The following is a 14697-nucleotide window of genomic DNA, read 5'->3' as shown; positions in this document are numbered from 1 at the left end:
AGAAAATGCTGAGTGTGGTGGCATGTGCTTTTAGTCCTAACATGAGAGAGGACAGACCCAGCCTGACCTAAATGGTGAGCTTTTAGTCAAGGAAAGGCTATCAAAAACAAACAAACAAACTGGGCATGATGGCACAGATGAACAGCACCTAAGGAAGGCTGCCCAAGGCAGCCCTGGCTCTTTGTGCATGACCACCTGTGCGTGTATACAAACAAAAAAGTTAGGGGATGGGAAAGTTAAAAAAAAAAATTTAATAAAACACTAACCTCTAAGCCTGGTGGTGGTAGTGCATGCCTTTAATCCCAGGACTTGGGAGGCAGAGGGAGGTGGATCATTGAGTTCGAGGCCATCCTGGTCTACAGAGCGAGTTCCAGGACAGCTAGAGCTGTTACACAGAGAAACCTTGTCTTGGGGGAGGGGCAAAAAAATGTAATCTAGGCCTGGTGGCCCATGCCTTTAATCTCGGCACTCAAGAGGTAGAGGCAAGTGAATGGACTACAAAACGAGTCCAAGACAACTAAAGCTACACAGAGAAACCTGTCTCAAAAAACCAAAAAGAATTTAAAGAGGGGCTGGAGAGATTGCTCAGCAATTCACCCATATGGCTGGGCGTGGTGGTGCACACCTTTAATCCCAGCACTGCGGAGGCAGAGGCAGGCGGATCTTTGTGAGTTCGAGGCCAACCTGGTCTATAAAGCAAGTCTAGGACAGCCAAGACTACACAGAGACCCTGTTTTGAAAACACAAAAAACCCCACCCATACACAAACATTAAAAATAGATTTTAAAAAACCCTTAAATCGCATGCTTTTAATCTCAACACGAGCAGTTGGGCAGATCTCTGTGAGTTCAAGTTCCAGACTTATCAGAGCTACATGGAGACCCTGTCTCAAGACAGAAAATGAGAGAAACTGGGAAAGGCTTAACTAGAGCAGTTAAGGCCACTTGCTGCTCTAGCACTTAACAGCAGGTGTCTCTGCAGCTCTACAGAGGGTTGGATGCCCTCTACTGGCCATGGGCACCAGCATGTGTGTGAACATACACACAGACCAATATACATGACATAGCTCTTTTTTTGAGACAGGGTTTCTCTGTAAATAAATTTACAGCATCACCTATCCTGGACTGGCTGGCTTTGTAGACCAGTCTAGGCTTGAACTCATAGAGGTCCACCTGACCCTACCTCCCAAGTGCTCAGCCTGGTCACTATATGCCAGGCCTGCCAGGGCTACATAGTGTGACCCTGTCTCAAAGCTATTTTTTTTTCAAGATAGAAGGTGTGCAGGGTATTTGAAGTGGTTCTGTGGGAGTGGCCATGTGCTTCTGGGAATAGTCTGGAGGGACCATAATGTCCAGGGGCTGAGGGGGAAAGTGAACAGTCAATGCCAGGGTGGAACTCTGTGAGAAAGTGCTGTTGGGACACTTAGCTCAGGAACTACCTAAAGTCAAACTGGAAAATCCTGGGACCCTAACACATGGTAACAGATTTTGGGGGTAACTAAAGCTTCAGGTTCACCTGGTATAAAAAAAAAGTGTGTGTGTGTGTGTGTGAGAGAGAGAGAGATGTGGGTTCACAGACAGCCTGTGGTAGTCAGGACAATCCATGTTGGTCTCCTGTTCACTGCTGCATACTATGCGTCCTTTACGTGAGCCAAACTTAGGTTTCCAGGCTCACAGAACAAGGCCCTCACCCACTGAGCCAGGGGCCCTGCCTTGAAGACAGTCTACCTTATGTAGCCCTGGCTAGCTTGGAGCTCACTCTACAGATCAGGTTGGCTGTGGACCTCCTGCCCCTGCACCCCCTTCTCACCAAGCGTTGAGGGCACGTGACAGTGCTCCTGGGACAGGTACTAATTTTAATACTCAACTTAGGCAAGACGTACCCAGGAAGTACAATTCAAGGTGCCATTTCAAAACACTTCCTCTTTCTCTCAGCTACCCAATTAGCACAGTGGCAGATACTGTGCTCCCCACGAGGGCCAGCCCACACACCATTTGTGCAGGGCTTCTGAGTGAAAAAACCAGTCATTATGTTCTTGGACAGCCTGGCGGCTTAGCCTCTCTAGCCAATGCTGTTACCACGTACCTGTGGTGAGACAGCGGGGGTGCCCGCGGGGGGGGGGGGGGCTCCTAGAGGCCTTGGCAGTGAATTTGCTGTCTGCTGAGGTTGGTTTAGCCATCCGCCCCTTGGGCCTCTGGGGGAGTCAGATTCTGAATCCCAACCCCAAGTCACTTCCTGACAAGTATGGATTTCCTTCCTCCCCCCTCACAGTGTACCACAGAGCTTCCTTGTGGTGCCCGGTGCCAACATCTGAGATTAAGAAAGAGCTGGAGTTGACAGGCACCCAGTGGACACCATCCATGCTCCAGTGGGTGGGATTCGTAGCTGTGCGGTGTGAGGTCTGGGGTGGATGAGTCTCAGGTGGGCTGGCTGTCTCCCAGGTACGTGTGTATCTCAACTGTACCTCAGTGTGTGCCCATGCATAAGGGGTGTTTTAGTGTTTTATGTGTGCTGTGTTTTATCTTTGAAGGATTTATAAAAAGTTTTATTATTTGCAAGTATGTGTCTCTGGGGTGGAGCTGTGGGTACGTGAGTGCAGGTGCCACAGAGGTGCTGCAGTTACAGATGGCTGTGAGCCACACAGCACAGATGCTGGGAACTGAACTTAGGTCCTCTGGGAGAGCAGTAAGGGCTTTTAACCGTAGAGCCATGTCTTTAGTGCCCCCCCACCAAGATTTATTTTGAAATTGTGGCTGTCTCTGGATATGTGCAGGTGTGTACACATGCCCATGAGGCCGGAGGAAGACACTGCATGCCCTGGAGCTGGTGTTAGAGATTGCTGCCCAGCAAGATACACTAGTAACCAGTCACCTCTCTGGCCCCTTGAAGGATCGTTTAAATTTATTTTTTACTTTTTTGGTTTTCGAGACAGGGCTTATCTGTATAGCCCTGGCTGTCCTAAAACTATCTTTGTAGACCAGGCTGGCCTCAAACTCACAGAGATCCACCTGCCTCTGCCTGGGATCTGATGCCCTCTTCTGGCATGCGGGGTACATGCAGAGAGAACACTCATACATAAATAAATAATTAAAAAATAATGGTGGCTGGGCATGGTGGCCCATGCCTTTATTCCCAGCACTTTGGGAGGCAGAGGCAGGTGGATCACTGTGAGTTCAAGGCCAGCCTGGTCTACAAAGCGAGTCTAGGACAGCCGAGGCTACACAGAGAAACCCCGTCTGGAAAAACCAAAACCAACCAACCAACCAAACAAACAAACAAAAAAGTCGTGTTTAGGGGCTGGAGAGATGGCAGAGCAGCTAAGAACACTGCTCTTCCAGAGAAGCGGGGGTCCAGTTCCCAGCGCCCACATGGCAGCTCAGAAACATCTGGCTCTCTAGTTCCAGGGGATGCAGAGCCCTTTTCTGGACATCTGGTGCACCTGACTTCCATGCTCATACCGGCAGACAGACACATGACTGAAAATAAAAAAAAGAAAAATGTCTACAAAACCCCACCCATCTTTGCATTTGGCCCTTCTGTTTACAAGGAGCGAATCGTGTGCCGCGGGGCTGCGTCATCACTGCTTTTGAGATCTTCCGGCTTCACTCTTCTGAGTGCTGGGATTGCAGCATGTACCACCAGGCTCTGCTTCTGCACTTCCTGCCGCAGCGCCCTCTGGTGGCTGTGGCGCCTCCTGCGCTCCTGCCTGTGCCGCAGTGCCCTTCCTGGTGTTCCAGCCTTTCTAGAGCAGCGAGAACCCACCTCTCTGCGTCGTTCTTGGCAGTGTCATACCACTGCTGGGCTGGCTGGGCTGTGTCCTTGGATTTGGTGTGTGTAGGGTCGCGGGGGAGGCGTGATCCTCAGGCATATAGCGCCCTCAAGGAGAAGGTCTGGAGGTGATGCTGCAGCGTTTTTCTGAGGCTAAGCAAAGGGTCTGGGTTCTCACCCGCCCCTCCTTAAAAGGCCCAGGCAGTCTTGTTCCCATTTTCTGTCTTCTTCAGCAGATGGTGTCTACAGCCAGTGACCTCCTTAGAGACGGAATGTGACGGAAGCTCTGGGCACTTGCCGCTTCCTCTCACAAGTTGACCGAAGACAGCATGTGAGGAACTGCTCTTAGCTCAGCTCCCCTTCGCCTGTGATCAGGGTCCCTTTTCAGCTAACAGTATCGTGGGGGTGCTGTTGGGGGCAGGATGCCTTTTCTTTCTTTCTTTCTTTCTTTCTTTCTTTCTTTATTAATTTTTTGGTTTTTAAAAAAATATTTTTATTTAATTTTAACTTATGTGTGTTGGTGTGAGGGTGTCAGATCTTGGAGTTACAGACAGTTGTGAGCTGCCATGTGGGTGCTGGGAATTGAACCCCGGGTCCTTTGGAGAGCAGGTAGTGCTCTTAACCACTGAGCCATCTCTCCAGCCCTGGTTTTGGTTTTTTGAGACAAGGTTTCTCTGTGTAACCTTGACTGTCCTGAACTCCCTTTGTAGACCAGGCTGACCTCAAACTCACAGCAATCCACCTGCCTCTGCCTCCCAGCGCTGGCATCAAAGGCGTGCGTCACCACCGCCCGGCTCCCCTCTCCACTTTTTAAGGTTACATTCTTTTTTATTTTTTCTTTTTCTTTTTTTCTGTTTTATTTTAGACAGGGTTTTTCTGTCCTGGAACTCACTCTATAGACCAGGCTGGCCTCGAACTCACAGCAATCCGCCTGCCTCTGCCTCTCGAGCGCTGGAATTAAAGGCGTGCACCACCATCAGCTGCCTTGATGGTACATTTTTAAAAATGACTCCTTTTATGGGTTGCCCAGACATTTTTAAAGTTTTATTTAACTTGTGTGTGCACATACCACAGCATACTTGTGGAGGGCAGGACATGTTGCAAAAGTCATTCTCTCCTTCCACCATATGGGATGACACCAAACTCGTGTCATCAGGCTTGGCAGCAAGCGCCTTTACCTGCAGAGCCATCTCCCTGGCTCTCTTTTTCACCATATGCCCAGCTGTTTTCCAGGACTACTGTGATTTGGCCATGCCAAGGGAGATGCCTTCAGCATTTAGCAGTGTCGTAATTCGGGGCTTACAAACACGGCAGCGGCCCAGCTGGGCGTGGTGACACACACCTTTGATCCCAGCACTCTGAGAGGCAAAGACAGAGGAATCTCTGTGAGTTCAAGGACAGCCAAGGCTGCACAGAGAACCTATCTTAAAAAACAACAACAACAAAAAAAAAAAAACAAAGGGGTGAGGGTGGGGGGCGTGGGCTGGACATGGCTCAGAGGTTAAGAGCACTCACTGTTCTAAAGCCCTGAGTTCAATTCCCAGCAACTACATGGTGGCTCACAACCATCTATAATGAGAGCTGGTGCCCTCTTCTGGCCCCCATGGGCATTGCACACACATGGCACACAGACACGCAGACAAAACATACACATAAAATAAAAATAAGTCTTTAAAAACACGGCCTTTGAGGCCTGGGGATGGAACCACTCAGCCTTAGCCTTCATTTTGCTATTTGAGTCAGGGTCATACTAAGTTGCCCAGGCTGGGTTTGAACTTGTGAATCCTCCTGCCTTATCTCCCAATGATCTGGATGACAGGCCTGGCTAGAAACGGGTCCTTCATCTCTCAGCATTTCCGTTGCTTTAAGTAGGAGGGCTCTGGCCACCCAGATGTGCCGAGGCATCTCAGTGGCCACCATCTGCCGTGCTTTTAGCCTCTGTGTTTGGTGGCGTGTGGAGTCAAACATGCTTATAGTTAAGCCGGAGATGCTGGAGTCCCGCTGGCTATACATTTGTCCTTTGTTCCAGGCCCTTGCTGCAAGTGAGAATTCTCCTTTACTTGCTAAAGAACACGTGTGAAGCTCCCACTCGCAGTCCTTTGAGGTTCGGGTTGATGTGGAAGATGCTTCGCTGGACCTATTCCCCGCTGCTCTGTGGCGATTCTCTTCGTCTGAGATTTTCTTGTTTTTTCTTTCTTTTATATATATATTTTTTTAATTTTTTTCCAAGACAGGGTTTCTCTGTGTAGTCTTAGCTGTTCTGGACTCACTCTGTAGACCAGGTTAGCCTCGAACTCACAGTGATCCACCTGCCTCTGCCTCCCGAGTGCTGGGATTAAAGGCGTGAGATTTTCTTAGGCATTTGGATCCCGCTCAAGAAAGTGAACCTTCTATAGTGAAAAGGCTGTCAAGACTTACACAGTGCAGAGGGCTGAGGGATGTGGCTCAGCTGGGAGGGCACTTGCCTAGTATGCACGGGGCCCTGGGTTTGAGTCCCACATAAATTAGGAGGAAGGGACAGGATGGGCCAGTGAGATGGCTCAGCGGGTTAGGGTGCTTGTCACTGAGCCTGGTGCCCTGAGTTTGAGCCCCAAGATCTTACATGGAAGAAGAGAACTGACTTTTGAAAGTCACACACATGTCTACACACACACACACAAGTAAGTTAATATTTGGCTTTTTGACACAGGGGCTCTCTTTGTAGCCCTGACTGTCCTAGAAATTGCTCCGTAGACCAGGCTGGCCTTGAACTCAAAGATCCACCCGCCTCTGCCTCCAGAGTGCTGGGAATAAAGGTGTGTGCCATCACACCTGGTTGACATTTTCCTGATTAATGACTGGTGTGGGTGATGCCCAGACAGATGGTCTAGAGTGGTGTAAGAAAGCAGTCTGATCTGGGTGTGGTGGTGCACGCCTTTAATCCCAGCGCTCGGGAGGCAGAGGCAGGCAGATCTCTGTGAGTTCGAGGCCAGCCTTGTCTACAAAGAGAGGCCAGGTCAGCCAGGACAAGAGAAACCCTGTCTGGGGGCGGGGCAGGGGAGGGGGAGAAGCAATCTGAGGAAGTCACAAGGAACAAGCCTGTAAGCAGTGTTCCTCCATCCTTCCTGCTTCTGTTTCTGTCCCTGCCTGGACTTCCCTCACTGACGGTGTCTGACACGGACTTGTAACCCAACAGACCCTTTCTTCCCCAAGTCATGATGTTTTATCTCAGCAATAGAAAGCAAGCCAGGACACAAGACTGTTCCGTTGGTAAAGGCGCTTTGCTTGCGCCACAACCTGAGTTTGAGCCCCACGGTCCTCATGGTGGCAAACAAAAGTCAACTGTGGCAAGCTGTCCTCTGACCTCCCCAGCCTACTCCCCCAAATAAATAAATATGGGGTCTGGAGAGATGGCTCAGCAGTTAAGAACACTGACTGCTCTTTTAAAGAACATGGGTTCAGTTCCCAGCACCCATAACTTAAACACGGAGCCATCTCCCCAGCCCTTAATTTTTGTAAAAAAAAAAAATAGATGTGACACATAAGTATGGCTAGATTTATGTTATGGGTTCATATGGGAAATCTCTGCCTTCCTCCCAGTTTTGCTGTGAGCCTAAAACTGCTCTACAAACCTAGTTTCCAGCTTGGGTGGGAGAGGTGGCACAACTGGTAAAGTGCTCGTTCTGCAAACATGAGGACCTGAGTTCAAATCCCAGGACCCACCTAAAACGTGATATGCGCTTGTGATCCCAGTGCCAGGGACGTGGAGACGGGGACTCTTGGGGCTCAACTCAGTGGCAAGCCAGCCTAATCTAATAGCTCTGGCTTCAGGGGGGCACAGACCCTGTCTCCCCAAAAAAACAGAAAACAGAAGGTGGAGAACAATTGAGGAAGGATCACAACATGTAGAAATTAACACACTAGCATAGCAATAGTTTTTTGTTTTGTTTTGTTTTTTCAAGTCAGTATTGCTCTTACAGTCCTTGCTGTCCTGGACTCACTTTGTAGATCAGGCTGTCCTCGAACGCACAAAGATCCTGCCTCTGCCTCCCGAGTGCTGGGGTTAAAAGCATGTGCCACTGCACCTGGCTCTAACTTTTCACAAAGCTTATTAAAGAACATTCTGAGCCGGGCGTGGTCCTTTAACCCCAGCACTCGGGAGGCAGAGGAAGGTGGATCTCTGTGAGTTCGAGGCCAGCCTGGTCTACAAAGTGAGTCCAGGACAGCAAGGATAGAGAGAGAAACCCTGTCTCGAAAAACATTCTGTGTCTTCCCTGAAAATAGAAAAGTGTGGATTCTGGAGGAAAGTGTGTGTGTGGGTGTGGGTGAGTACAGGCCCAGTTTCCCGTTGAGATCAGACACAGTGCAAATAGACCTGATGGGATTTCCCTGGCATTTGAGACTCAGTACACTCAGCCGCAGCCTCCTGCCTCTGGGATACACTAGGCCAGATGGGACAGCACAGCCTTGAACTGCCAGAAGAGTCACATGAGAAGTGGCCTGAAACCGAGCTCAGGACCTGCTAGCTATGGCTGTTCGTTCATCCAGGGCGACAGTAGCACCATCCCTGGGGGCAGTGCACCTAGACCTCAGGAAGTTGTTCTGGCTTTTTGAGATTATTTTCCTGCAGTAGATACTATTTCTAATGTTTAATTTTTTTCCTGAAGGTGTAAGTGGAACATAACAATAAAAGATCTTGCAAACCTGAATCTCTCGTCCCCAGAGTCAACTTACCTGTTCGGAGTGTTTATAAGGAGAAATAGTGGTCCTTTTTTTCCTTACATACTAATTTTTACACACACATTTGAAAAAAAAATTTTTTTTTTCTGAGACAGGGTTTCTTTGTATAGCCTTGGCTGTTCTGGACTCCCTTTGTAGACCAGGCTGGCCTGGAACTCACAGCGATCCATCTGCCTCTGCCTCCCAAGTGCTAGGGTTACAGGCCTGTGCCACCATGCCCAGCTTTTAAAATTGTTTTTATGGGTTGGAGAGATGGCTCAGGGGCTAAGAGCACTGGCTGTTCTTCCAAAGGTCCTGAGTTCAATTCCCAGCAAGCACATGATGGCTTACAACCATCTATAATGAGATCTGGTGTGCAGGCAGAACATTGTATACATAATAAATAAATAAATCTTTAAAAAAATAGTCTTTATTACATATCTTTATTTATGGGAGGGGGTGCATGCCACAGCACACTCAGGGTGTAGCTCGGAGGAGTCAGTTCCCTCCTTTCACCATGTGGGGCCCCGGGGACTGAACTCAGGTCCTTCATCTTGACAGCAAGCGCCTTAAACAGCTGAGCCATTTTTCTGGCCCCATCTACAGTCCTGACTCAAGCCCATCACCCCTATACTGACTATTAAGTCTCCGCGTCATTTCACACTGTCTGTATATACGGCTGCTTTAGTCTCAGAACCGCAAGTCCTTAGTAGGACTTGTCAACATGTCCCAATCCAGCCTCTTACTACACAGGCCACCCACCAGGCCAGGAAAGAGGTCACCTAAAGAGGCAGAAGGCTTGCATGCAAAGTCCACCGGAGGGGAAGCTGTCTAGCGGTGGGTGGTACAGACAGGCGGTGCTGGTTCAGACAGCAGGCAGGTGTCGGCGCAGCAGGCAGGCCAGGCTGCGGCATCTTTGATCCTAATTGCTTTGTCAGGAGGTGGTCCACGGCCCTGCAGATCCCCAGAACATTGTTTCCTCAGCCTCTCCTTGGGGCTGATTTCCTTGGCCACAATGTTTGATGGGCTGGAGGGGGCCAGCTCCCGTGGGACCCTCTTGCTGCTGCACATCAATGAAAGAAAACACACTTCCATTGCTTGCTGTAGAGGACGAGGGTCAGGGGAGGTTAGCGAAGGGGGGGGGTGGGTCATCAGGAGGTCAGGTCTCCACGCTCAGTTTCGGTTGTGCCCAGTTGCGTTTCATCATCCTCTGTGATGAGCCTGCCAGGTGTTGGCTATAAGGGGCGTGGAACTGATCGTCGTGCCTGGTCCTGGGCTGTGCAGGGCTCAATTCAAGTGCTGCTCTGTGAGTACTGCCCGTGTTCTCGGATTATAGACTAAAATAAAGAGTCACACTCTTTAAATCTTTCTTTCTTCTTTCCATTTTTTTCTTTTCTTTTTTTTTTTTTTTTCTTTTAAGATCTACTTACTATTTCTATTTTATATGTCTGGGTGTTTTGCCTGCACGTATGCCTGTGCACCATGTGTGCGCCTGATGCTTAGGGAGGCCAGGAGAGGGCATCTGATCCCTGGAACTACAGTGACAGAGGTTGTGAGCTGTCTCGTGGGTGCCGGGGACAGAACCTGGGTTCTCTGGAAGAGCAGCCAGTGCTCTTACCTGCCGAGCCATCTCTCCAGCCTCAAAACAATGTAATTTTTAAAAGCCAAAATTAACAATGTTCCAAAATTAATGATGGACAAAGTAGGGCCCATTCAGAGGAGACCAGCTAATGCCTCCCCTGCCCTCTTCCGTGTGTGTGTGTGTGTGTGTGTGTGTGTGTGTGTGTGTGTGTGTGTGTGTAGTGGCATTGTGCGCACGTGCATGCACATTCATTGAAGCCAAATGCCAATAAGCAAACAGACTAACTTGTTTTTTTGCAAACGATCCTCACTATATAGACCAGGCTGGATTCTAGCTCAAACAATTTACCTGCTTCTACCGCCAGCGTGTTGGGATTAAAAGCGTGCATCAACACACCTGCTTCTAGAAGGATCAGTTTTGCATGAGAGCAATATTCATATGCTGGCCAGTTACAAGGAAATAGGAGGCCCAAGTCCTCTGATCTCTTTGCTGAGGACAGGGATTATGGGGACCAGGAGGAGATGCAGGTGATTTGGACATGGCTGGAGGTGAGGTCATCAGGTGTTGTCAATAATCTCAGTTGCTCAAAGGAAGAACGTTGAGGAAGAAGCCGGGTGTGGTTTTTGGCGCACACCTTTAATCCCAGCACTCGGGAGGCAGAGGCAGGCGGATCTCTGTGAGTTCGAGGTTAGCCTGGTCTACAGAGTAAGTCCAGGGCAACCAAGGCTACACAGAGAAACCATGTCTCAGGGGGAAAAAAGAAAAGAAAAAAGAATGTTCAAGAAATACTGGCATGATCAGAAAGTAGGATTTTATTTACTTCCTGAGGGCAAAAGTTTAGATGTCAAAAGACCTGCTCAAGTTCAAGTGCTGGCTAGCTTATGTCAGCTTGACACAAGCTAGAGTCATTGACAAGAAGGGAACTTCAGTTGAGAAAATGCCTTCATAAGATCCGGGTTGTAGGCAGATCTGTAGGGCATTTTCTTTCTTTCTTTCCTTCCTTCTTCTTCTTTCTCTCTCTCTCTCTCTCTCTCCCTCCCTCCCTCCCTCCGCCCCCCCCCCTTGAGACAGGGTCTCTCTATGTAGCCCTGGCTGTCCGGGAACTCACTTTGTAGACCAGGCTGGCCTCGAACTCTGAGATCCACCTGCCTCTGCCTCCCAAGTGCTGGGATTAAAGGCGTGTGCCACCACCACCCAGCTCTGTAGGGCATTTTCTTAATTAATAGTTGATGGGGGAAGGCACAGCCTTATTGTGGGTGAGGTCATGGGGAGCAAGCCAGTCAGCAGCATCCTCCATGGCCTCTGCATCAGCTCCTGCCTCCAGGTCCCTGGCCTGTTTGAGTACCTGTCCTGACTTCCTTCGATGATAAACAGTGATTTGGAAGTGCAGGCCAAATAAACCCTTTCCTCCCCAGATTGCTTTAGTCATGGTAATCCTAAAACGTGTTCTGACAGGAGTGGTCTTCAAGTCTCGGAAAAGTAGTCTAGGCATCCATCCATATGTTATGACTATAGGTTAGAAGCTACCTATGGCTTAGCTGCTTGACTACCAAAGTGACTTCTTAAATTTATGTGTGTGTTTGCCCATACATCTGTATGTGCGCCTATGTATGCAGTGCACACAGGCGTCAGAAGAGGGCATCTACCTGGAACTGGGGTTACAGATGGCTGGTTGTGAACCTTCCAGTGGGTGCTGGGAACTGAATCCTGTCCTCTGGAAGAGCAGCCAGTATTTTCGACTTCTGAGCCATCTCTCCAGCCCCTCCTTAGAAGGAGCTACACACAGCTCTGTGAAGTCAGTCCTCCTCAGCATTTAGATGGATGCCAGGGATGGAACCAAGGTCTCCAGGTTTGGCCAGCAAGTACTTTTACCTGCTAAGCCATCTCACCCACCCTGTGAACAACTTTTATTTTTATTTATTTATGTATGTATGTATTTATTTATTTAGGTTTTTTGAGACAGGATTCCTCTCTGTAGCCTTGGCTGTCCTGAACGTGCTTTGTAGACCAGGCTGGCCTTGAACTTGCAGTGATCCACCTGTCTCTGCCTCCCAAGTGCTAGGATTAAAGGCGTGCACCACCAGGCCTGGCTTACTTGTGAACAACTTTTTTTTTTAAAGATTTGTTTATTTATTATGTATACAGTGCACATCAGTTCACATTATAGATGGCTGTGAGCCCCCATGTGGTTGCTGGGAATTGAACTCAGGACCTTTGGAAGAGCAGTCAGTGCTCTTAACCTCTGAGCCATCTCTCCAGCCCTGTGAACAACTTTTAAAGTCACCAAGGGCTAGCGATGAAAACTGAGGGTGGTGATGCCTTTTTTGCTAACTATCTCAGCATTGAGGAAGCAGAGTCAGCTTAGGCTACAGGAGACCCTGTCTGGAAAACAAATCAACAAAGCGAGTGACCACAAGGGCAGAAAATGGGAACTTACAGCCAAGCTTCCTCCCGGGTCTCATGTCTGTCCTGGAACACGAAGTCATCAATGTGTTCTCAAGTCCCTTTGCTTGGTTGGTTGTGGGGGCGGACAGTGCTGGGGACAGAATAGATAGAGCCTTGGACCTGCTGAACAAACACACTGCCCCACTGAGACATGCCCTAGTGCCAGGGAGGCCACCCTTAAGCAATATTTGTCCATCCCAGTGGTCACCCAAGGCTACGATGTGGCATTTGGGTCAGCCAGTTCCTACTGGCGGGCATAGGGCAGCTTCATGTCTGTGCTCCCAGGTGGGTGTCATGGTGAGCATCGCGTGGGCACTTGCCTTGCCACTGGCCCAGTGGCTTTGGGACACTTCCACAGAGGAGACTCTGCTGGTCTTGGGGGGACATATATGTGTTTAGGTAAGTCTGATGGAATAACCTGCTGAGGCATCTTGAACACTCCTCGTCCCCCTGGTCACTTACCATGCTCAAGCAAGGTCAACTGAGGGTCACCATGGAGGCTCCAGGCAGCTCTGAGTTAACGGTCAGAAGGACAGGCTATAAGGCCAAGACTTCCTGTCCAGCCCTCCAGTTTCCCTGTGTTCCTCTGGATTGCTTCTGTGCTGCTGCAGATGTGTCCAGATGTGTTAATATCTTGATCACATAGGGCTGTGGTTTCAGAGCTCATCGCCAGGTCCTTCTGTGGAGACAAAAATGCAAAGCAGAGCCTTACACACTCACAGGTTTGGAAGCTTTCTTTCTTTCTTTCTTCCTTTTATTTTATTTTATTTATTTTTTATTTTTTTTGTTTTTTGAGACAGGGGTTTTCTGTATAACAGCTGTGGCTGTCCTGGAACTCCCTCTGTAGTCCAGGCTGGCCTTGAACTCACAGAGATCCACCTGCCTCTGCCTCCCAAGTGCTGGGATTAAAGTCATGTGCCACCACACCTGGCTTTTCACTGAGACTGAAACTGGAGACACTTGGGAAAGAGCCAACCTCCCCGGTGGTAACGTGGGCGGGAGCTTCCTGCAGAAGAGGCCCATGTCACTCAGCACTTGAGAACCGCCTTCCAAGGCCAGCTTGGGTGGGAGCCAGACTCACACATTCCGTGTTTCCCAGTGTACCCACACTCAGATGCCCAGGCTGCAGGTTGTGATGCTGGCTTGTACCTGGCTGTTTCCCTGTTCACAGGGCCAGAGGCCAGGATCAGCCCCAGGACCTGTTGGCGCAGGCTTGCTTCCAATTGAGCCTAAGCCACATGGCCACTGGGCACTGCCCTGCCAGAGTGCTCAGGGTGGAAAGGCAAGCCAGAGGGCGTCCGGATCATCCTGAGGTAGGCAGGGAGTGCAAGTACAGGCCTCTCTCTACATGGTGTCAACACAGTGATTGACAAGGACAAAAATCAACCCAAGGAGCAGGACACCCACAGAGCCAAGGAGGATTACAGGAGCCAGAGAGCAGATATGGCGAGACCCTGATCAGACCACACCTGAAGCCTGCACGCCACAGGGCAGTAAGTAATCAGCGCTTTCCCTTGGTACACAGGTCAGCTGAAATTGGGCTTCCTGCTTTTGATTCCTTTGTATCCTATATCCTCTCATAGAATGGTTAAGATATGCTGTCAAGGGGGCTGGAGAGATAGCTCAGCAGTTAAGGGCACTGACTGTTTCTCCAGAGGTCCTGAGTTCAATTCCCAGCAACCACATGGTGGCTCACACCATCTGTAATGTGATATGATGCCCTCTTCTGGCCTGCAGGTGTACGTGCAGGCAGAACACTGTATACATAATAATAAATAAATAACTCTTTAAAAAAAAAGAAAAAAAGAAAGGATGTGTTGATATTCTCAGCTGTCCTCCAGGAAAGCCTGCCCCAGGCATGTAACCCAGACCTCAGCTGGCAGCCCAGGTTGTGAGAGGTGGTTGTCACTGCAGACCCCCTTTGCAGCCAGCCGAGGCTGCATGCCCTCCCCTCCCCCAACCCTGAACACCTTTGGGCTAATGTCAGCCTGTAGCTGGCATACATAGGCCGTACAGCTCCCACTTTGTAGTTCAGAAATGACATCACTGGCCAGAGCCCAAGGGGAGACTGTAAGGGACAGCTAGGCATATGTCCTTTTTAGGACAAGCCCTAGGGCCTGTAGCTAGCTTCTGAGCCCCACACACCACAGTGCACCTTGTCTCTGTACCACTTGGGGACCAACACAGCAATCAGGGAGACAGGA

At 49.6% G+C, this 14697-nt stretch overlaps 1 long non-coding RNA gene across 1 annotated transcript; it reads right to left on the bottom strand.

Moving 5' to 3' along the window:
* Window positions 1–8890: 8890 nt before the first annotated feature.
* LOC311586553 lies at window positions 8891–13156 on the bottom strand. The gene is made up of 3 exons (XR_014775575.1): window positions 12956–13156; window positions 12486–12584; window positions 8891–9529 (listed from the first exon to the last, which is right to left on the bottom strand). It is a non-coding gene; the product is annotated as an uncharacterized lncRNA (long non-coding RNA).
* Between the last annotated feature and the right edge of the window lie 1541 nt (window positions 13157–14697).

This window comes from Acomys minous, assembly GCF_964271855.1.
Source record: "Acomys minous genome assembly, chromosome: 16".
Lineage (NCBI taxonomy): Eukaryota > Metazoa > Chordata > Mammalia > Rodentia > Muridae > Acomys > Acomys minous.
Note: the sequence above shows the minus strand (reverse complement) of the source record. Positions and strands in the feature narration are given on the sequence as shown.